This window comes from Chiloscyllium plagiosum, chromosome 4 (genome assembly GCF_004010195.1).
Source record: "Chiloscyllium plagiosum isolate BGI_BamShark_2017 chromosome 4, ASM401019v2, whole genome shotgun sequence".
NCBI classification, from domain to species: Eukaryota; Metazoa; Chordata; class Chondrichthyes; order Orectolobiformes; family Hemiscylliidae; genus Chiloscyllium; species Chiloscyllium plagiosum.
In genome coordinates, this window is record NC_057713.1 from 30910056 (window position 1) to 30931362 (window position 21307).

At 40.1% G+C, this 21307-nt stretch overlaps 1 protein-coding gene across 1 annotated transcript in view; it reads right to left on the reverse strand.

The window, feature by feature from the left end:
• zc3h3 (zinc finger CCCH-type containing 3) overlaps window positions 1–21307 on the reverse strand; it is a 275802-nt gene that overhangs the window by 42672 nt on the left and 211823 nt on the right. The window lies entirely within an intron of this gene.

A 21307-nucleotide genomic window follows, 5' to 3' on the forward strand; every position in this document is an offset into this window, starting at 1 on the left:
ATCTCTGTCCTAAATGGTCTACCCCTTATTTTTAAGCTGTGTTCTCTGGTTCGGGACTCACCCATCAGCGGAAACTTGCTTCCTACATCCAGAGTGTCCAATCCTTTAATAATCTTATACGTCTCAATCAGATCCCCTCTCAGTCTTCTAAACTCAAGGGTATACAAACAAGCCCAGTCGCTCCAATCTTTCAGCGTAAGATAGTCCCACCATTCCAGGAATTGACCACGTGAACCTACGCTGCACTCCCTCAATAGCCAGAATGTCTTTCCTCAAATTTCGAGACCAGAACTGCACACAGTATTCCAGGTGTGGTCTGACCAGGGCCCTATACAGCTGCAGAAGAACTTCTTTGCTTCTATATTGAATCCCTCTTGTTATGAAGCATGCTATTAGCTTTCTTCACTACCTGCTGTATCTGCATGCTGGCCTTCATTGACTGGTGTACAAGAACACCCAGATCTCTTTGTACTCCCCTTTACCTAACTTGACTCCATTTAGGTAGTAATCTGCCTTCCTGTTCTTGCCACCAAAGTGGATAACCATACATTTATCCACATTAAACTGCATCTGCCATGCATCTGACCACTCACCTAACCTGTCCAGGTCACCCTGTAATCTCCTAACATCCTCATCACATTTCACCCTGCCACCCACCTTAGTTGCTAATGTTATTACTAATACTATCTTCTATGTCATTAACATATATTGTAAAAAGCTGCGGTCCCAGCACGGATCCCTGCGGTACCCCACTGGTCACCGCCTGCCATTCCAAAAGGGAGCTGTTTATCACTACGCTTTGTTTCCTGTCAGCCAACCAATTTTCAATCCAAGTCAGTACTTCGCCCCCCAATACCATGCACCCTAAATTTGCTCACTAACGTCCTATGTGGGACTTTATCAAAGGTTTTCTGAAAGCCCAGGTACACTACATCCACTGGATCTCCCTCATCCATCTTCAGAGTTACATCCTCAAAGAATTCCAGAAGATTAGTCAAGCATGATTTCCCCTTCATAAATCCATGCTGACTCTGACCTATCTTGTTACTGCTATCCAGATGTGTCGTAATTTCATCCTTTATAATTGACACAGCATGGGAAAAGTATGAATGCACGGAGAGAGTACAAAAGTGATTCACTAGTACAGTTCCACAAATGAAAAACTTCAGTTATACAGGCAGATTGATGTAGTTATATAATTAATGGTAGGGCTTTGGGAGGTGCTGTTGACCAGAGGGACCTAGTTCTTTAAAGTTTGCATCATGTATAGACAAGGTGGTTAAAAAAGGCCTTTAGCACGCATGCTTTCATTTTTCAGTCCTTTGAGTATAGAAGCTGGGAAGTCATGTTGCAGTTGTACAGGACATTGGTGAGTCCTCTTCTGGAATACTGTTTCCAGTTCGGTGCCCAATTAAAGGAAGGACATTATTAAGCTAGAGAGGGTTCAGGAAAGATTTAGCAGGATTTTGCCAAGTATGGAAGGTTTGAGTTAGAAAGAAAGTCTGGATAGGCTGGGACTGCTTTCACTGCAGTGTAGGTCATTGAGAGAGGACCTTACAGGAGTCTATAAAATAGTGAGAGCTATAGATAAGAGTTAATAATAGTTGGCTGTTCCCTAGGATGGAGGATTTCAAGACTGGGGGCATATTTTTAAGGTGAGGGGAGAGAGATTTAAAAAAGACACAAGGAGCAAATCTTTTACACAGAGGATGGTTTGTTCGTGGAATAAACTTCCTGAGGAAGTGGTAGATGTGGGTATAATTAAAAGCTTTATAAGATAGTTGGATAAATACCAAGAATAGGAAAGGTTTGGAGGGATATGACCCAGAAACAGAGTAGAATGAGTTTAGTTTGGGATTTTGTTCGGCATGGACTGGTTGGATGTAAGAATCAGTTTCCATGCTGAATGATTCTATGACTCTAATGTGGGACTCTTCACCTTGGAGAAAAGGTGGCTGAAAGGAGACTGAGAGATGCTTTAGAATCATGAAAGTCGAGATAGAGTAGACAGGATAATGTTGTTCCCATTCGTAAAAGGAACAATAATGACAGGGAGTAACTTTAACTGATGTGCAAAAGATGCAAGGGTGATGTGAGAAAAACCTTTTTCACACCATATAAATGGTATGGAATACACTACCTGGAAAGTGTAGCGGAGGCATTTTCAACTGAGACACTGAAGAGGGCAATGGATAATTATTTAGATAGAAACAGTGTGCAGCAATGCAGCGGAGAAAACAGGAGGTCAGCACGAGGTAATGGTGACTGTTTAAAAAGCTGCTGTAGGTACCATGGGCCAAATGGCCTCCTGCTGTGCTGTAACAATTCAGGGATTCTCCCACAGAGACCTACCACCCAGATGTGACTAGAGTCCATTGGACTCCCATGTTTCTGCTGCCTTCTCTTGCAGATTTACAAAAAACTCTTTCATGGGTTGTAATTTTGACTGGTAAAACCAGTGAAGTCGCTCGACTCTGGCAGTTAAGAATAGACCACATTGTTGAGCTCTGGAACAGGTAAATATTGCATATGGTTTTAAATTTAAATAGGTGCAATTTGAACCATATCTCCAAGAGTACTGACCTGAGAAACTGGATTACAGTTCAGTGACATTACTGCTACAACACCATCTTATCTAAGAACTGATGTCTTATCCTATACAACACTGTCAGGTCAGAGCATGAGAAGTAAAATAGCTTCAGTTACCCCTATAGCTAAACACGCACATCGTCTTAACGATCTTAGTCGTGATTTTGTTGAAGTCTGTTCATTTTTTTGCATCCCACAAATCCAGTAACACAGATAACTTGCTTCAGAATCTATTGCATCCCAAATATTCAGTAACTGGTAAAGTGAAATATCATAGTGGAGTCCACTACACACTATTACTGCAGTACAGTTATCAAGTTTGTGCAAGATCAGTTCAACCTATAAAAAGTAATGGATGTCTTAGTTATTATAATTCATCAGACTGCCTGAACACTAAGAATTAACCACAACATGAGCGGTTAATTGAATGGTTTCAGATGCACAAGAACAATGTTACACATTTTTTCTTTAAGTTTTTTTTCCAGTCACTTCACTTTTACAGTAAATACAAAAAAAGGAAAGAAGCATATCTATTAAAAACAAATAGGAAAAAAAGACTACATCTGACAATAAAACTGCAAAAGATGTCTTGGAATACTCATGGACTTGAAGGCAAAGAATTGCACTGATTAGGAAACTGACTGAGTAATAAGAGATAGAAAGTAGGGATAATGAACAAGATTTAATTGGCAGGATATCAATTGTAATGCCTCTCAAGTATTTGGGCGAGGAGCTTAAATATTCACTGTATTTACTAAGGACTTAGATGATGTATCCTCATTTGTCAATGACATGCAGATACAAGCATAGGGATATAAATTGATTTATTGAATGGACAAAACTATGGCAAATCAACTTTGGACCTAAAAACAACCCAGATGTTGGGAGGAAAAAGTTGGATCACCACTCTGCTCACAGTAAATATGTGAGCTCCATATTCCAGCTGGGAATTTTGATCCTGGCTCCTTCAGAAATGCAGAGCATACCTGAATTCAACATTGTTCCTCATACTGAAGTTTAATCCAAATCAACTATTTAGTTAGTGTTTTCAATTCTGAAGAAGAATTATTGGACCAGAAACGTTAACTTTGATTTCCCTCCACAGTTACTGCCAGATGTGCTGAGACTTTCCAGCAATTCCTGTGTTTTTGTTTTTGTTCCATGTTGTGTTCTGAGAGTTAAACATCCAGCAGCACAGTTAGACACGTTGACAACTACTGTGAAAGGGTAAGTATCTAAACTAAATCTGGTGCTCAGGAATTTGGTTAATAGGCTGGGGTGTCAGGTAGATAGAATGCCAGGGTGCAGGCTATGTGAGACGGGTTAGGAGAAGTCAGGGGAGATGTACGTCACATCTAGTGAAGGAAAATCAGGGCTGGCGAAGGGTATGACGTGGGACTGAAGGGCTTTGATTGTGTAGGGAGTCCTTCTGGTCTAGCATGGGATTGGGGCAAGTCAAAGCGGGATGGGTGATGGGTGCTGGGTGGGGGGAAGAGTTTAAAAGGTGTTCCAGTCACAGGGGAAATTGCCCATTGGAATTTTTAATTTCCCAGGCAAATCCCACAAATCAGCTGTGTTTATGATCCACAGGGTCCCAATGTGCAACTCCAGACTGTGCGATATAAGTAGAATACCTAGGCTAACGCATCAAACTACTTTTGGAATGATGAAAAGCTAGAAATAGTGGCAGTCCCAGGATGACATCCTAGGAGCCAGGACCATGTATCATTAACATGTCATGAACAGATACAGAAAACAGTCAAAAAATGTTATTGGATTGAAGGCCTTTATATCTACAGGGTTGACAATGCACAACTTGTCAAACTTAACTGACATAAAATAGTTTAAAATTGGCCTTACTTTCCAACTGAAAGATTCCAACTTGTATTTTATCCTTCAACAGTCATACAAACCCTGGATAATCCAAGCATGGATGCTCTGAGCACATCTCAGAAGGAGTGCTGTACAGACTTTTAGACTGCATAAACCTAAAGTCCAAGGGTTAAATTAGGTGAAATTACACAAACTAAGGTTAAATTAACTGGAATTTAGAAAACTAAGTGTGGGCAATACAGAAAGCAGTAAATCCAGTCAACGTGTTGATTATGATTGTGATTAATAGCCAATGGATGATGACAACAAACTAAGGATTATCAAATAGTCAAAGGGACTACCTTTGGGGAAAAAAAAAGGTTGAAATAAATGCGGAGCCCAGAAGATGAAGATAGAGCATAATAGATAGCTCCCAGTGAGTCATTTCTATTGACGAGTGTAGACTGTCTATAGACGGAGTGTGGAATAACGGCAAGTGTTATAGTCAGGAAACTTACAAAAGCTTTTGGATTGTTGCATAACATAATCAAATTTCAGAAGTGAAATGCAAGTTTCAATATGATAGTGTTTAAATACTTATTAGTGAATTACAGGTTAGAACCTACTCATTAAAATTAGATAACATCTTTGCTGCCACCAATTTGTGGCAACTAATTTAGTCAAAATCAGTTATTAGTACTGTACATATAATGAATTCATTTTTACTGATACTTTTAGGATTTAACTCCATGGTTCGACAAAAATGTAAAGCAGAAGCCTGGATAAAAAAAAATCTTAAATTCAGTCATTATTGGGCTAAAAGTTTGAAACTACTGCCTGAATATTTTTATTAAACACAGTTCATGTTATATTTACTTAGGTCAGGGATTCTTTTCAACAAGTTAGCTACATTTTTTGCATGTAACCAATATATGGGGATTTTACAAAGGCACTGACTGCTCTCTGAAGGAGTGTTCCTCAGTAGAGTCATGGAGCTATACAGCATGGAAACAGACCCTTCAGTCCAACTTGTCCATACTGACCAGATATCTTAAATTAATCTAGTCCCATTTGCCAACATTTAGCCCTTACCCCTCTAAACCCTATACTCATCCGGATGCCTTTTAAATGTTATAATCATACCAGCCTCCACCAATTCCTCTGGCAGTTCATTCCATCTATGCACCAACTTCTGCATCAAAAAGTTGCCCCTTCAATCCCTTCTATGTCTTCCCCCCTCACCTCGAATCTATGTCCTATAGTTTTGGACTCCCTCCCTTCCCCCCCTTTTGGCAAATCCAATTGAATTTCTGGTCAATGGTAAACCACAGGATGTTGTTAGTGTTGGATTTAGTAATCGAGAGTGTGGCGCTGGAAAATCACAGCAGGTCAGGCAGCATCTGTGGAGCAGGAGATGCTCCTGTTCCTCAGATGTTGCCTAACCTGCTGTGCTTTTCCAACACCACACTCTCGACACTGATCTCCAAGTGGATTTAGTAATGGCAACACCATTGAGTGACAAGGGGTGGTGGTTAGATTGCCGCTTATTGGAGATGGTTATTGCCTGACATTTGTATGGCAAACGATGTGCGATCCATTGACGTCCAGCTCCGGTTGTTACTGCTGTGCAAGGACCTCAAACCTTTGCACGGTGGCAAGAAAACTTAGAAGAATTGTAAGTTAAGGGCAACTTCCAACATTAGTCCAAAGCCACGGTCAGTCAGCTACTAAGGTGCTTAATGTCAGGCAGCGCACCTTCTGCTCTTACCTCCTGTTTACCCCCTGGAGTGACAGTGAGGCAAGTGTTAAAGGAGATGAAAGTGGATGGCAAGACTATTACTTTTGACATGGATGTGGGTGGACGTGATCTGAGCGAGTAGGAAGCACAAAAGGCATAGAAAATTAGTGATGGTGAGGGTGGGATAGAGTGTATGTGGAGTATTGGAGAGAAAGTGCCACTTACGACAACAGAATGAAAAAAGTCACTGACTTCTTCCTACAGTATTGTACATTTCTCCAGACAGCTGAGACTCCTTTAAGCCAGCTGGCCACCTTACACTATGGTCTAGTGTCATTGTCTCTACTTCTGGTTCTAAGGACAAAGGAAGTCTCACCTCTTCACCATACCATGGAGTAGTTCCTCCAGCTCCCTGCCCATAAGCAACTTCCCTCTATCTTTTGTGTCCAGGGCAAATGTTAGGAACCTTGCAGGGCAGCTCCAGACTGACAATGTTTTCCAGGGTGCACAGTGGGCTTTTAATGATGGCATGGACTTGAGGGATATTAGTGAATTACAGGATATCCACAAAGTGGCAAGCTATGGCAGGAACAGCATGTGATAAGATGAGGCTGGAATCAGATGCGATGGATGCTGTGGGGGCAGGGTAAATAGTTAACGAGGCAATTTTGATAACATTATGGCAAAAAAAATGTTAGGCCTCATGGTGGCGATCTGCCCAAAAGAATTCAACCCAACTTGGACTTAGAGTCATAGAGATATATAGCATGGAAACAGACCCTTTGGTCCAATTCATCCATGCTGCCCAGATATCCTAACTTCATCTAGTCCCATTTGCCAGTATTTGGCCCATATCCCTCTAAACCTTTCCTATTCATATGCCCAACCAGATGCCTCTTAAATGCTGCAATTGTACCAGCCTCCACTACTTCCTTTGGCAGCTCATTCCATACACACACCACCCTCTGTGTGAAAAAGTTGCCACTTAGTTCCCTTTTATATCTTTCGCCTCTCACCTTAAACCTATGCCCTCTAGTTCTGACTCCCCCATCCCAAGGAAAAAACCTGGTCTGTTTATCTTATCTATGCCCCTCATGACTTTATAAACCTCTATAAGGTTACCCCCCAGCCTCCGACGCTCCAGAGAAAACAGCCCAAGCTTATTCAACCTCTCCCTACAGCTCAAACCCTCCAATCCTGGCAACATCCCTGCAAATCCTTTTCTTAACTTTTTCAAGTTTTACAATATCCTTTAGACAGAAAAACTTAAGATTCAGTGCTATAGTTTCAAATGATCACAACCATTTGTATCTCAGATGAAAAGGGATGCTGATTAGTTGGTAAGTCAACTTTGATGGCTGAGGCATTGTTGTGCTGAAAGCATCGTAAAACTATAGGCTCCATATGGTAATTTTAAAAAAGATACAAGGCTTGAAAACATTTCATTTGTTTGCAGAGAACATTTCACTCAATAGAAATATATTTATCATCTAGAAAATGTAAATAAAATGTGTACTATTAGATGTGATTCTGCAACTGGACAGCACTTGCTGGACAGCTCTGAATGTGCTAATGGCTACAACTAATTTAAATAATCAGTCAAGGTTGCAATGTGGCTCATTAATACTTGCTAGAAGTGACATTCAATGATACACAAGAACATGATCTCTGCAAAGAAAGGAATGTGACATATGTACAAATGCTTGAATTAGTAGGGAGCTCAAGAAGCCTCCATTTCTCTTTGCTTTCTCCTTGGCAATGCCTTGGCCAGACTTGCCAAGCATTCCCTTTGCTTTGCAATATACATTGTTGTGACTGCTTGAAATTTGATACTCTTTTTTTTCCCTGATGGGCACACAATGAAGAGTGTTGGTAACATATCTATCAGCAATATTCAATTTCTGTTCTAGCAAGTGACTCTTAATTTGGTGCTTTTATAGGCCATCATCATTTATGTAAGATATTAGGGAAAAGTTTCTTAGCAGTGCATTTCTCGGCTCACAGCATGATGAACACTAACTATTCTGATATCTTAACATTTGGATGCTTATATGACAGTTTGCTATCAGGTATCATTGACACTCGGAATATGTTGTAATGAGCAGCAAAATAACACTGCTGTAACTGAAATATTATAAATGTTAAGGTTCAAAAGGATTTTTTTTTCATTCAGCAACAAAGTGTTCCAGTTAATTATAGATCAGAGTTCAGATGATCAGAGTTCAGATAATCAAAGTACAGAAAGGATTTCAAGAGTGTAGTTACCAACGGTCATTTTCTTCCATTCATCCCTACAGGGTGGAAGGCTTCTCCCACCCTCCCTTTAAATCCACCAACATTTCTTATGATCATATTTAAATACCTCATTCAAAAGACTCAACATTCAGTAAGTTATGTTCTTAAAATTGGATATATTGTAGTCTTGGGGACTTGTCCACTTTCTGTCTCTGTTTGGCATTTTCCTCCACATAACTTTTTTTAAACATCCAGAGGATGTGGCTGTGCTGGCTAGGCCAGCATTTATTATATACTTTGATTTTCTGAGTTGCCACTGAAAAAGTGATCATGAGCTGCCTTCTTCAACAGCTATAGTCCGTTTAGTGTTGGTATAAGCAGAGTGCTAGAAGGGTGAGAATTCAAGGATTTTGCCTCAGTAACAATGAATGAACAACAATATAGTTCCAAGTCAGAATGGTGAGTGGCTTGAAGGGGACTTTCAGATGGTGGCACTCTCATACATCTCCTTTAGGTGGCAGTGGTCAAGGGTTGGAGGTGCTATCTAAGGGGTCTTAGTGAATTTCTACAATGTATTTTGTCAATGGCATGCACTGCTGCTACTGTTCATGGTGGTGGTGGGGTGAATATTTTGAGGATCAGTGCCAATCGAGCAGCTTTTTCCACGATACTGTCAAGCTTTTTGAGTGATGTTGAAACTGCACTCATCCAGGAGGAGAGTATCCCAACACACTCCTGACTTGTGTCTTGTCAATGACTGACAGGCTTTGGGGAGTCAGGTGGTGCGAGTGGCAGCGGCTATGGGAGCACAGCATAACAGAGTAAACCTGGGGGTGAACAGCAGGAGATAGTGGATAGATACTGGAGGAATGGGGTCAATCAAAGCAGAACTGAGGTAATTCAGAGCGGCAGTGGCAGGAATAAAGCTGAATCCAGAGGAGTTCCAAAGGTGACGTCATGACTCAAAAAGTGATGTATGTTTGGCTGCTCAGGAACCAGGTCCAGAGACTGAGTGAGTAGTGTCAGAAGGGAAGTTGAGTATAAAGTACTTAATTTTGTCATTGCCGTTTGTTAGGAATAGAGAGTGAGAGTGATAAATCTGATTTTGGTGAGCAGTGGGTAAGGTTCTGTAATTGGTTGCTAGATTATTGTTTGTAGTTGATGAGGTTCAAATCAGGGACACTTCCAATGAACAGGAAGTTGAAAAGCAGATCTCGAAAGTTGCAAACTTGGGATTACTCCTTGGGACACGTGCCAGTAATGGCAGAAATAGGAAGATAATACAGTTGAATGCATGGCTAAAAAGAGTGTAGGAGGAAGGGATTCAGATATCTGGAGCATTTGGATCTCTGTCAATGCAGATAAGGACCCATATAAGAAGTAAGGGGTTGCACCTAAACTGGAGGGGCATCAATATCCTTGCAGAGAGGTTTGCTAGTGACACTCAGGAGGGTTTAAACTGGTGTGACAGGAGGGTTGGAACGACAGCCATAGGCCAGCATGTGGAGTGGAATATTTGAAGAGAAGACGGGGATAAATCAACTCGGTCTAGTAGGAACAACAGGCACGGCTAGTTAATGAACACAGCAGGACTAGTATAATTATTTTAATTCAGTGAGTATAATAGATAAGGCACTTGAGTTCAGAGCCTGGATTAATACACAGGACTAGGACATGGTAGCTATTACAGAAACTTAGTTGAGAAAAGGACAGGACTGGCAGCTCAACATTCCAGGGTTTAAATGCTTCAAATGATATACAGACGGATGTAAAAGGGGTTGAGAAGTTGAATCACTGAATAAGAGAATGATAGCTGTACTAAGAAAGGACATCTTGCAGAACTCATTCAAATTGGGCAGAATTTAAGAATAAGAAAAATGTAATCATTATGATGGGGTTATACAATAGACCCGCCAATAGCCAGTCAAAATTAGAGAAAAAATATCTAAGATGATCATGGCAGGGTAGTTGGTGATTTTAAATTCCCCCAATATTCACTGGGATTACTTTAGTGTCAGGAGCTTAGATGGGACAGAATTTGTTAGGTACATCTAGGAGGGATTCTTGAACAATATGCAGACAGTCTAACCAGGGAAGGGGTCTTATTAGAGCTTTTATTGGGGAATGAGTCTGACAAGATTTTCAGTGGGGGAGCATTTTGTGAACAGAGATGACAGTTCCACAAGTTTCGAAACAGTTATGGAAAAAGAGAAGACTGGTCCTTGTGGAAGTGCTAAGTTGGCAGAAGGCTAATTACAACAGCATTAGGCAGAAACTTCAAAGTGGATTGGCACAGCTGTTTGAAGGTAATCCACATCTGACATTTGGAAATCTTTTAAAAGCCAGTCGATCAGAGTTCAGGATCAGCTTGTCCTTGTGAGGATAAGGAAGGATGGCAAGATTCAGGAATCTTGGATGACATGAGATGTTGTAAGTTCAGTTAAAAAAGAAAGAGGATGCATGGGAACGTTTAGGAAGCAGAAATCAAATCAAGCCCCTTGAAAAGCACTTAGGAAGCAGAAAAGAACTTAAAAGAAACTTAAACTTAGGGGAGCTAGAAGGGGCCATGACATATCCTTGGCAAGTAAGATTAAGAAAAATCCCAAGGCATTTTATCACTACATTAGGAGCAAGACAGTAACTAGGGTAAGCGTAGGTCCAGTTAAGGACAAAGGAGGGAATTTGTGTGTTGAGAAAGTGGATGAGGTCCTTAATGAGTATTTTGCAATGGTATTCACCAAGGAGAAAGAACTGGTTGATGGTAAGTTTAGAGAAGGGTTTATTGGTACTCTAAGGCATGTCTATATTGAGGAGGAGATAGTATTTGGTTTTTTGAAAAACATAAGTTAGAAACGTTCCCAAGACCTGATGGGATTTATCCCAGGATACTGAAGGAAAGAGATTACTGAAGCCTTCATAGAGATCTTCGTAACCTCTTTAACCATAGGCAAGGTTGCAGAAGACAGGGAAATAGCCAATATTGTTCTTTCGTCTAAGCAGGGCACTAGGGATAACCTAGAAAATTATAGGCCAGTGAGCCTTATATCAGTTGTAGCGAAATTATTGGAGGATTCTTAGGTGGGTTAGATGGAGAAATAGCACATGGAATTTAATTGGACAAGTCCAAGGTGATGCACTTTTAGAGGTCAAACACAAGAGGACAGGAGACTGTAAATGGGCGGATGCTAAGGAGTATTGATATGCATAGGAATCTTGGTCCAACTCCATCGTGCCCCACAAGTGGCAACACAAGTGGATAAGGTGGTAAAGAAGGCATATGGCATGCTTGCTGTCATCGGTTGGAGCACTATTAAAGAAGTTGGCAAGTCATGTTGCAACTGTATTAGACTTTAGTCAGACCATATTTTGGGGGACTATGCGCAGTTCTGGTCACTGTGGTATGAGTAGGATGTGGAGACTTTGAAGAAGGTGCAGAAGAGATTTACTAGTTTGTTGCCTGAATTGGAGTGTATTAGCTATAAATCTCCTTACCTGGCTCATTGTCAAAATTAATCTGATAACAATCCTAACATGCTTTGTTTCAGTAAAGATTCTACTATATAGTCAGTCTTTTATAAGAGAAAACAAGCACATTTCTTCAACTAGTATCCACACTTCATTCCTGAAGAAGGGCTTATGCCCGAAACGTCGATTCTCCTGTTCCCTGGATGCTGCCTGACCTGCTGCGCTTTTCCAGCAACATTTTCAGCTCTGATCTCCAGCATCTGCAGACCTCACTTTCTCCTCCACACTGATTTTTCCCACCTTCATCATCCCCATTTCCACATAATGTCCAACAATAAGGGTGAAAATCAACAAGCAAACCTTCCAATACTCCAAACCCAGAGTTCTCAGCCTAGAAGTCAGGACTCTGCATTAGAGATTGTTGAAGCATTTGACATGAATTAGAAGATTTCATTCAATTGAGAATCAACTTTACAAATTTGATATCCCAAGTTTTTAATCAAGCAGTATGCAAAATGGTGTAGATAGAATCAGTCCTTGTACAACTCCTACAATTGAGTACCTATTTAACAAATTGCATTCATTAAAGAAGTCTATTATATCTATAATTATCTGTGTAAATCCTCATTCATACAAAGAGGCATCAATTCATATTTAACTAATGGATTTCACTCCCACTTTCAAACGAATATCTACTGTCAGCTGCTCCTGAAAGTGCATTTGACTTGTGCAATAATAATTTAGTCCATAGCTCACATTTCTACATGCACACCACTCTTTCTCTGTCAGGTTGCAGTTACGGCCTGATGCTTGGCTGATGACACATTTACAGCATAGCATGTCCATTGACAAGTTCTTAGGTCTCCCAAACTCTAGTAAGAGAAAGCAGTCAAGCTTGTATTTTTAAACTGAGTTTTGTTGCTTATTTTAACACTTTGAGAAAGAACCCTGTAATGCAATAGCAGTAGACAATTCTGAACATTTTCCAAGTTAAATTTGAAAGAAAATAAATGCATTGGAAATACACAAATCAGTCAATGTCTGACGGAAATGATTCATATTTGAGGTACTTGGCTGCAGCACTTTGATCCAACTCAGGATTATTTATTTCCAGTTTCTGTTCTCTTATTTCTGACTTCAAATGATAATTTTAAAGTCGAGACATTAGAATAGTTAAATATCACTCTTAATTTAGCAAACCCAATCTTGCGTGTATTTGGTGGGGGGGGCATGGCTATTGTGAAATGTTGAAATGTATTATGGAGTCTATATAACACATTCTTTTATGAGATGTGGGCATCATTTCAACGCTAACATTTGTTGTCCATCTCTCAATACTCTTGAACACAGCGGCTTGTTCGGCCATTTCAGAGGACAGTTAAGAATCAACCATAAATGTTGTGGGTCTTCAATCGCATGTAGACTAGACTGTTCAGGATAGCAGATTTCCTTCTGTGAAGGTCATAAGTTAATCATACATGATTTTATAACAGTCGATTATAGCCTGACCAGCCCCATTACAGGTACTAGCTTTCAATTCAATATTTATTAATTAAATATAAATTTCACCATCTAATATGGCAGGACTTAAACCCACTTTCACAGAGCATTACCATGGCCATTGAGATTACTCATCGAGTGACATTATGCTAACATCTCCTCATAACTTCTCACATTTAAATTAACTCATACTGTAGGAAAAGTTTTACTATAAAAAAGCTGTGACAAATATAATTCAAGACTGCCAGACGACAGGCTGTTCAACACAACAGCCTTTAGGAGGATACAGTTCCAAATTTCCACTATCAAGGGAAAAGGTGACATAAAGCTGGTCCTTTTCTTTTCTAAAAGCTGTTCCTTGCCTCAAGGATACTCTGTCCTTGATTTTTTTCAGAGGGGTAATAAACCAGGCCAGGCTCTGATCAGTCTGGTTTGGTACAGAGATGAAAAGGATTTTGAGAAGCCTTTTGTTTATATGTAAACTGATGAGACTTCAGGCCAAAGTGGTCATATTTTGGAAGTGACCTGTATAAAGAAAGGGGAGTGGGGGTAGCTCTCTAGCTGAGCTGAGCAGTTTGTTCAGTCTTGAACTGGTGGCGGTTCAACAGGGGGCTGTGTGGAAACTCTCTCTCTCTCGGCACGGTGGCACAGTGGCTAGCACTGCTGCCTCATAGCGCCAGAGACCAGAGTTCAATTCCTGACTCAGGCGACTGACTATGTGGAGTTTGCACATTCTCCCCGTGTCTGCGTGGGTTTCCTCCGGGTGCTCCGGTTTCCTCCCACAGTCCAAAGATGTGCAGGTCAGGTGAATTAGCCATGCTAAATTGCCCGTAGTGTTAGGTAAAGGGGTAAATGTAGGGGAATGGGTGGGTTGCGCTTCGGCGGATCGGTGTGGACTTGTTGGGCTGAAGGGCCTGTTTCCACACTGTAAGTAATCTTATCTAATCTAATCTCTCTCTCTTTCTGCCCTTCAACCTCAATCTGTAAGCATGTGTTCCGTTTATATTGGTTTTTTAAGGGAATTTGCTTATTGGGACTGTTGTGCATATTTGGAATAGCACAATTAAGTCTAGTTGGATAGGTTGAGTTCTGAAGGGGTTCTTTATTCTGTTCTTTGTGTTTCATTGTCCAATTTTGTGAATAAACTTTTATCTATTTTAAAATCTAGTTGTCAACCTAGCTAACTTAATCTGGGTAATTTTCACTTACACTTACCAAAACAAATTGCAAAGTTACGGTCTGAGCTGCCTGCTAAAGAATGTCTTGAGTGGTCTGGCTTAGTCAAGAACAAAAGTGCTTTCTGATTTTACCTCTAAATGATCCAATTCTGACTTTAATATTGTGCATGCTGATTCTCAAGATTGCTTCAATCCTAACAAATTACCTTATCATTTGAAATCCATGATATAATTATCTAAATACAAGACAATGAAAATCAAGTGTATACAATCTGGCCTCATAAGGACATTAGGCCCTACTAGAATCCTAGTAAATCCGTCTAAGGTAAATCTAAATGTATTTTGGCAGAAAGGATCTGAGCAAAGCTCTTTACAAGTATTGTTTCCTTGATTTTGTATTCCGACCCCCCACTGAGATAAAGGCTAAGACATCTAGCAGGATGCTTATGCCGTCTAGTGGAAGCTACTTACAATGATAGAGAGCCATATAAACATTAAGTTATGTGACAATTCCCTAAACAAAAAAGTGACTATATATTGATGTTTAATTTAGGCACACATGGTGCCATGATTGAGTAGCTCGGTAATAGTTACTCTCCAACTGTGTCACAAGAGCTCCTGGCAACAATAGAGTAAGGTGTGAAAAGTTGCGCTACTAAAATTGTGTTTTACAATTTGATTTATTGGAATGTAAACCTAGATTGAAATAAATTCAAAGGTAGGGGAAGGTTACAAAAAGTTGAGGAAATACTACCCAATGTCCTGGCCCATTTTTATCCTGAAATTAAGATCACAAAAGGGGGGAATCTGGTCATTACCATTATTATTTATAGGAGCTTGGTGGGTTCCCAGCGACTGGAGTTGAAAAATTTTTCATTGTTTTAAAAACACAGTAAGTTGGGATTAAAGGAAGATGGTAGATAGAGGCAAGTCTTTTTTTCATTCTTTATGGAGATGATTACCCTTTCGTGTGACATTCGTGATAGAGCAATGATGGCTATTCTCCTGTTTGCTGACAGAAGTTGCAATTCAAATCACTGATAAATCACAATGATACTTCAAACAAAGAGAATATACATTTGAAACAGGCCTTTTGTCATTAAAAAAAAGCCCCTTGCAATTATAGATGTAAAAATGTGTTCCAAAATCTGTTATGAAATATACTTCTGGAATTAAAATGTACGAGGCTAGTAGTCTGAAACCAATAACAGCAAAAAGTAGCAAAACAACAGCAGATCAATTAATGCCCGACAGGAAAAGATAGGTTAATATTTCAGATGAGACACTACACAGAGATACACCGATCTTGTGCCTTTTTATTCTTATCTCAGCAATCAAACTGTTGTCCAATAATATCAAGCAGCAATTTTGTTTCTACTCATTCTAAATAGGATACCTCAAAATTTGGGCGAAAGATCTAGGCCCATACTACTGCACTAAAAGGGTGAATAGAACAAGAGAACCAACAAGAAATAGTGATTACGTGACACCAAATTCAAGACTTTTGGAGTTGAAAAAAAACTTGAAAAATAGCTCATGAATACTGCATTGAGTGATTGACACAATCCCAAAAAAAATGAGAAGGGACTAGTTTGCTTAAATGGCCAGTACTGATTTCAACAGTGAACATGGGTTTTTGGAAGTTTGTAATATTCATATGAGAAACAAACCCAGGTCTATTGATAGAATTTAGACTAGAAGCCCAAATGTCACTTGTAAATTAGATATTAGTAAATCAAAAGAGAGGTCACAGAACTGTGGGTGCTGGAGGTCTGAAACAAAAAAACACAAATTGCTGGAGAAACTCACGTTTTAAGCCTGGTGACTCTTTGACTCAAAATGTTAACTCTATTTTCTCCCCACAGGTAGTGCCACACCTGCTTAGTTTCTCCAGCAATTTCTATTTGCATTTAACACAAGCACTATCCAAAATTTATAGCACTCAAAAATTTTCTAAAAGTTAGTCAAGCTTCATCTGAAGAGTTTGGTGTAGCTTAACCTGAAGCTCGTTATAGAGTGTCTCTTTGGCCCATTGTGTCCCTGAGATTCATCAAGCATCTATATATTCTAATCCCATTTTCTAGCATATGGCCTTAGTAAACTATAGTGTTTCAAGTGCTCATCTAAATTCTTCTTCAAAGTCTTGATGATTCCTGACTGTACCACCAACCCTTTATGCAGTGAGCTCAAGATAACAACCCCATTTGGGTGAAAATGTTTTACACAAATACCCTCTTAAACGTTTTGCTCCCTAACTTAAAACTGCACCCCCTGGTTATTGACCCATCTACTAAGGAGAAATATTTCTCCCTACTTACCCCATCATAACTTTATATGCTCCTCATAACTTTATATGCCTCAACCAGGTAGTCAGTCAACCTCTTCTGTTCTAAACAAAACAATCCAGCCTAGCTTTTCTTGCTAGATTAATCACTCCAGCCCAAGCAACATTCTGCTGAATCTCCTCCGCTTCCTCTCTAATTAAATCACATCCTTTCTGTAGGGTGGTGACCAGAAGTGCACCAAGTATTATAGCCCTGGCCTTACTAATGCCGTATACAGCTCAAACCAATGCTGTATACAGCTCCATCATAACATCCCTACTCATGTGTTTAATGCTTTGACTAATGAAGACAAGTGTTCCATATGCCTACTGGATCAACATGCTTGCCTTCATTTCTCAGACCATTGACTATAAGACTTGGGATATTATGTTGCAGTTGTACAGAACATTGGTCAGGCCACTTTTGGAGTAGTATGTACAGTTTTAGTCATGCTGCTAGAGGAAGGATTAAATCGGAGAGGGTTTAGAAAAGATTTACAATGATGTTGCTGGGATGGGAAGATTTGAGTTATATGCAGAGGTTGGTAGGCTGGGGCTTTTTTTCCCTGGAGGGTAGGAGGTTGAGGAGTGACCTTATAAGGTTTATAATATAATTGTGAGGGATATTTAAGATTAGATTAGATTAGATTAGATTACTTCCAGTGTGGAAACAGGCCCTTCAGCCCAACAAGTCCACACCGAACCGCCGAAGCGTATACCACCCAGACTCATACTCCTACATTTACCCCTTCACCTAACACGACGAGCAATTTAGCATGGCCAATTCACCTAACCTGCACACTTTTGGATTGTGGGAGGAAACCGGAGCACCCGGAGGAAACCCACGCAAACTCCACACAGAGAGTCGCCTGAGGCGGGAGTTGAACTTGGGTCTCTGACGCTGTGAGGCAGCAGTGCTAACCACTGTGCCACCATGCCGCCCACAGATGAATAGCAAAGGTATTTTCCTCTGGGGTAGGGGAGTTACAGACTAGAAGGCATATTTTTAAGATGAGAGGAGAAAGATTTTTAAAAAAGAGACCTGACAGGCAACATTTTCACAGAAGCAGGTAGTTTGTATATGGAATAAACTGCCAGAGGTAGTGGTAGATGCAGGTAGAATTGCAACACTTGAAAGACATTTAGACAAGTATATGAATAGGAAAGGTTTAGAGGGATATGAACCAAATGTCGGCAAGTGGGGACTAGTTTAGTTTGGGAAACTTGGTTGGCCTGGACAAGTTGGACTGAAGGGTCTGTTTCCATGCTGTATGATGACTCTAAGACCTGTTCTGCTGTCATTAAGGCCCTATGAACATGCATACAAAGGTCTCTCTAATCATTTGCACTTCCTGAAGTCCTACCAATCAGTTGACTAGCTTTGCTGAACTTAATTTCACAATTTGCTATGGTGGAATATTTATCCACAACAAAAGCTTGCAATTACACTGTGCCTTTAATGCACAAATGATATCCCAAAGAACTTAATAAATGCAGAACGAAAAAATGGACATTGAGCTAATGGAGGTGATCATAGAATGATTCTGGATAAAAAGGAATGATTCTGACCAACATATCTTTGTTATAGCTAATCAAATAATTCTCCACTGCCATGCCCTGAAGGTTGTAAAGTGATTCAACCACCATCTCTGGGCAATGCATTTCAGACCACAATATTTAGACTATTTTAAAAAATATTTCACAGTATGTTGGATAAGCCAATCCATAAATAACCCTGAGAAGGAAGTGGTGGAAACTTCAGCGTGATGTTCTACCCTTTTGTCCTTCTAGCTAGTACAGGTTGTGGGTTTGGTAGGTGCTATCAAAGGAGGCTTGGTGAGTTGCTACACTGCACCTTCCAATGGTGCAGACTACTGCCACTGTACTCCACGGTGAAGGGTGTGGATATTGAGACTTAACTCAGCTGAGCTTGAGACAAACCTAGCTCTTCAGATCCCCTGTAGAACAACAGCATCCACTGGACCTCTTCCATCGCAATCTCTTTCACTCCACCCCAGGTGCTGTACGATCCTTGAAGATCCTTCTGAAATGTAGCTTGCCACATTTCTTTAACTGGTCCAGTCTTCATTTGCAATTTGTTAGTGTCCATACTATCACTCTGGCAGGGTGTACGTCTGGAAAGCAATATGTGCATCCTGCCAGCTTCAATCATACCTCCATCACAATGTCCCACAGGAACTGCTGAGTAGTCCTCTGCAGCACCATTTTATTGTTGATGATGTCTTTCCATGTGAAGTCAAGGATTTCAGGTTGGCAGTACTGTGGAAGGCATCCAACTTCTGTGATATCTTTGCTGTTCTCTTCCACATCTCTTGCACAAATTGCGCTTGGCAGTAATATGGATTTGTAGAGGTGCAGCTTCTAGGCAATGTTGATGCCCTCACTATTTGGCAACCCTTGAAAACCAATACTCGAGTGGTCACTGATCTCTACATCACTCTCCACGGAGATGTTGCTTCCTAGAAAGGGTAAGTGGTTCATATCCTCAATGTTTGGTGAACTAATATTGATGGGAGGGCTTTGTTGCTGTCAGTCGTCAATACCTTAGTCTTCTCGCGGGTGATGCATAGAGCAATCTTGGTGCTGCAACTCCCAACCCTTATGGACATTGCTTGGAATCACTGATTCTCGTCAGCATTGAAATATTGTCTGCTAAATCCTGAACTGAAAATGTTGGTGCTGTCACAGAACACAACCTCATTCCTGATGAAGGGCTTCTGCCCGAAACATCGATTTTCCTGCTACTCAGATACTGCATGACCTGTTGTGCTTTTCCAGCATCACACTCTCAACTCTAACCTCTAGCATCTGCAGTACTCACTTTTGCCACAGAACACTAAAGTATGACCTGCCATGACCCTTCATGAAATCAATACCCACAAGGAAATGGTATGAAGAGAATTTGTACCTCCAATGATGATATGGAAGATGATATTAGTGCACATGCTGGTTTTGATGTAGCAGCTAGAGTTGTGGAATAGAAGTTTGAAGATTTTAAGTTGTGCTCCAGGATGCCAAACTGACTCGTATTATCCCAGAGTGACTCTCATTGGATGTTACTGAAAACCTCTTCAATTGAATGAAGTTGATAATAAGTGGTTTGTTATATTCTGTGCTCAATTCTATTATGTTCGTGAGTGTAAAAATCTGCTTGCAGCATGTTCTGCCACCCTGGAAGTCTGTTCTTCATGAGTGGTTCAGCATACTTCAGCTTTCAATCTGTTAAGAAGTAATTTACTGAAGACCTTGCTTATTGCTGACAGGAATTTTATATTCTTCTCGTTGTTACAGTCACTGAAGCTACCTTTGTTTGATAAATTGCCATTTAGCCCACACCTCCAAACATCTGAGATGTCTTTCATAATCCAGATGTCTTGAACAAATTGAAGTAGTCCAAGTCTGAATACAGCAAGACTGGGATAATATCTAAGTTAGGCTGATAAGTGACAAGTAGCATTTGCACGACACATGTCAGCCAATGACCATCTCCAGCAAGAGATAAATTAACCTCATTGCTTGACATTCAGTGGCATTATCATTACTGAATTCCCTCATTATCAACATCCTAGGGGTTAGCATTGACCAGAAAATCAACTGGACTCACCACATAAATATTCTGGCTGTAAAAACAGATCAGAAGCGAGGACTACTGTAGCAAACAACTCACTTAATGACTTCCTAAAGCCTGCCCATCTTCTACAAGAAGCAAGTCAATACAGAAACAACCTCAGTTATCTGAACATCAATTATCCGAATTTCAGATTATCTGAAAAAAATCTCAAGGTACTTGCATTTCAATTGAAGTAGAAAAATTCTATTCCTCATTCATTTAATGAATTATTTTGTAAATTTGAACAGGAATATAGATGCTAGTGTGCATTAATAAATAATTAACTTCAAATATATACTCTTGATGTGAAGTTAGAAGTAAGTCTTATACTTTTTATAAAAAGGCTGTCCAATACACATTCTCCCCAAGGACAAAGGTGACTGTGAACACACAAGACCAACATATGTACAAGCCTGAGCTGGGCACTCTAACAGTAAGATTCCCTCTCAACACTGACTCGCTCCGTTTTACAAACCCAACAATTTTTTTCATTCTTCAGAGAGTTAAGTCAAAAAATGCAATCGCACTTTTCATTTCTGTTGCTTTTTCCTCCTGTTATTGAATCTTTTTTCCAAACAAAAAGTAGTTCAATATCTTTCAGCTGACAAGATAATTTCATGTATTTTTTTTGTGATGGGGGAGAGCAAATCATAGTGAGTCAGCATATGTGAAAATAAACATGAGAAAAATATTATCCCCTGAAAACAAATTGATAAGAAGATGGAAATTGAAGTCAGCGAAAACATCTTCCCTCTCTCATGTTCCCCTTGTATTTTGCACCTCTCTCTCTCTCTCTCTCAGGGCTCGTTGGTCGCTGAGGAGGGAGTGATAACACT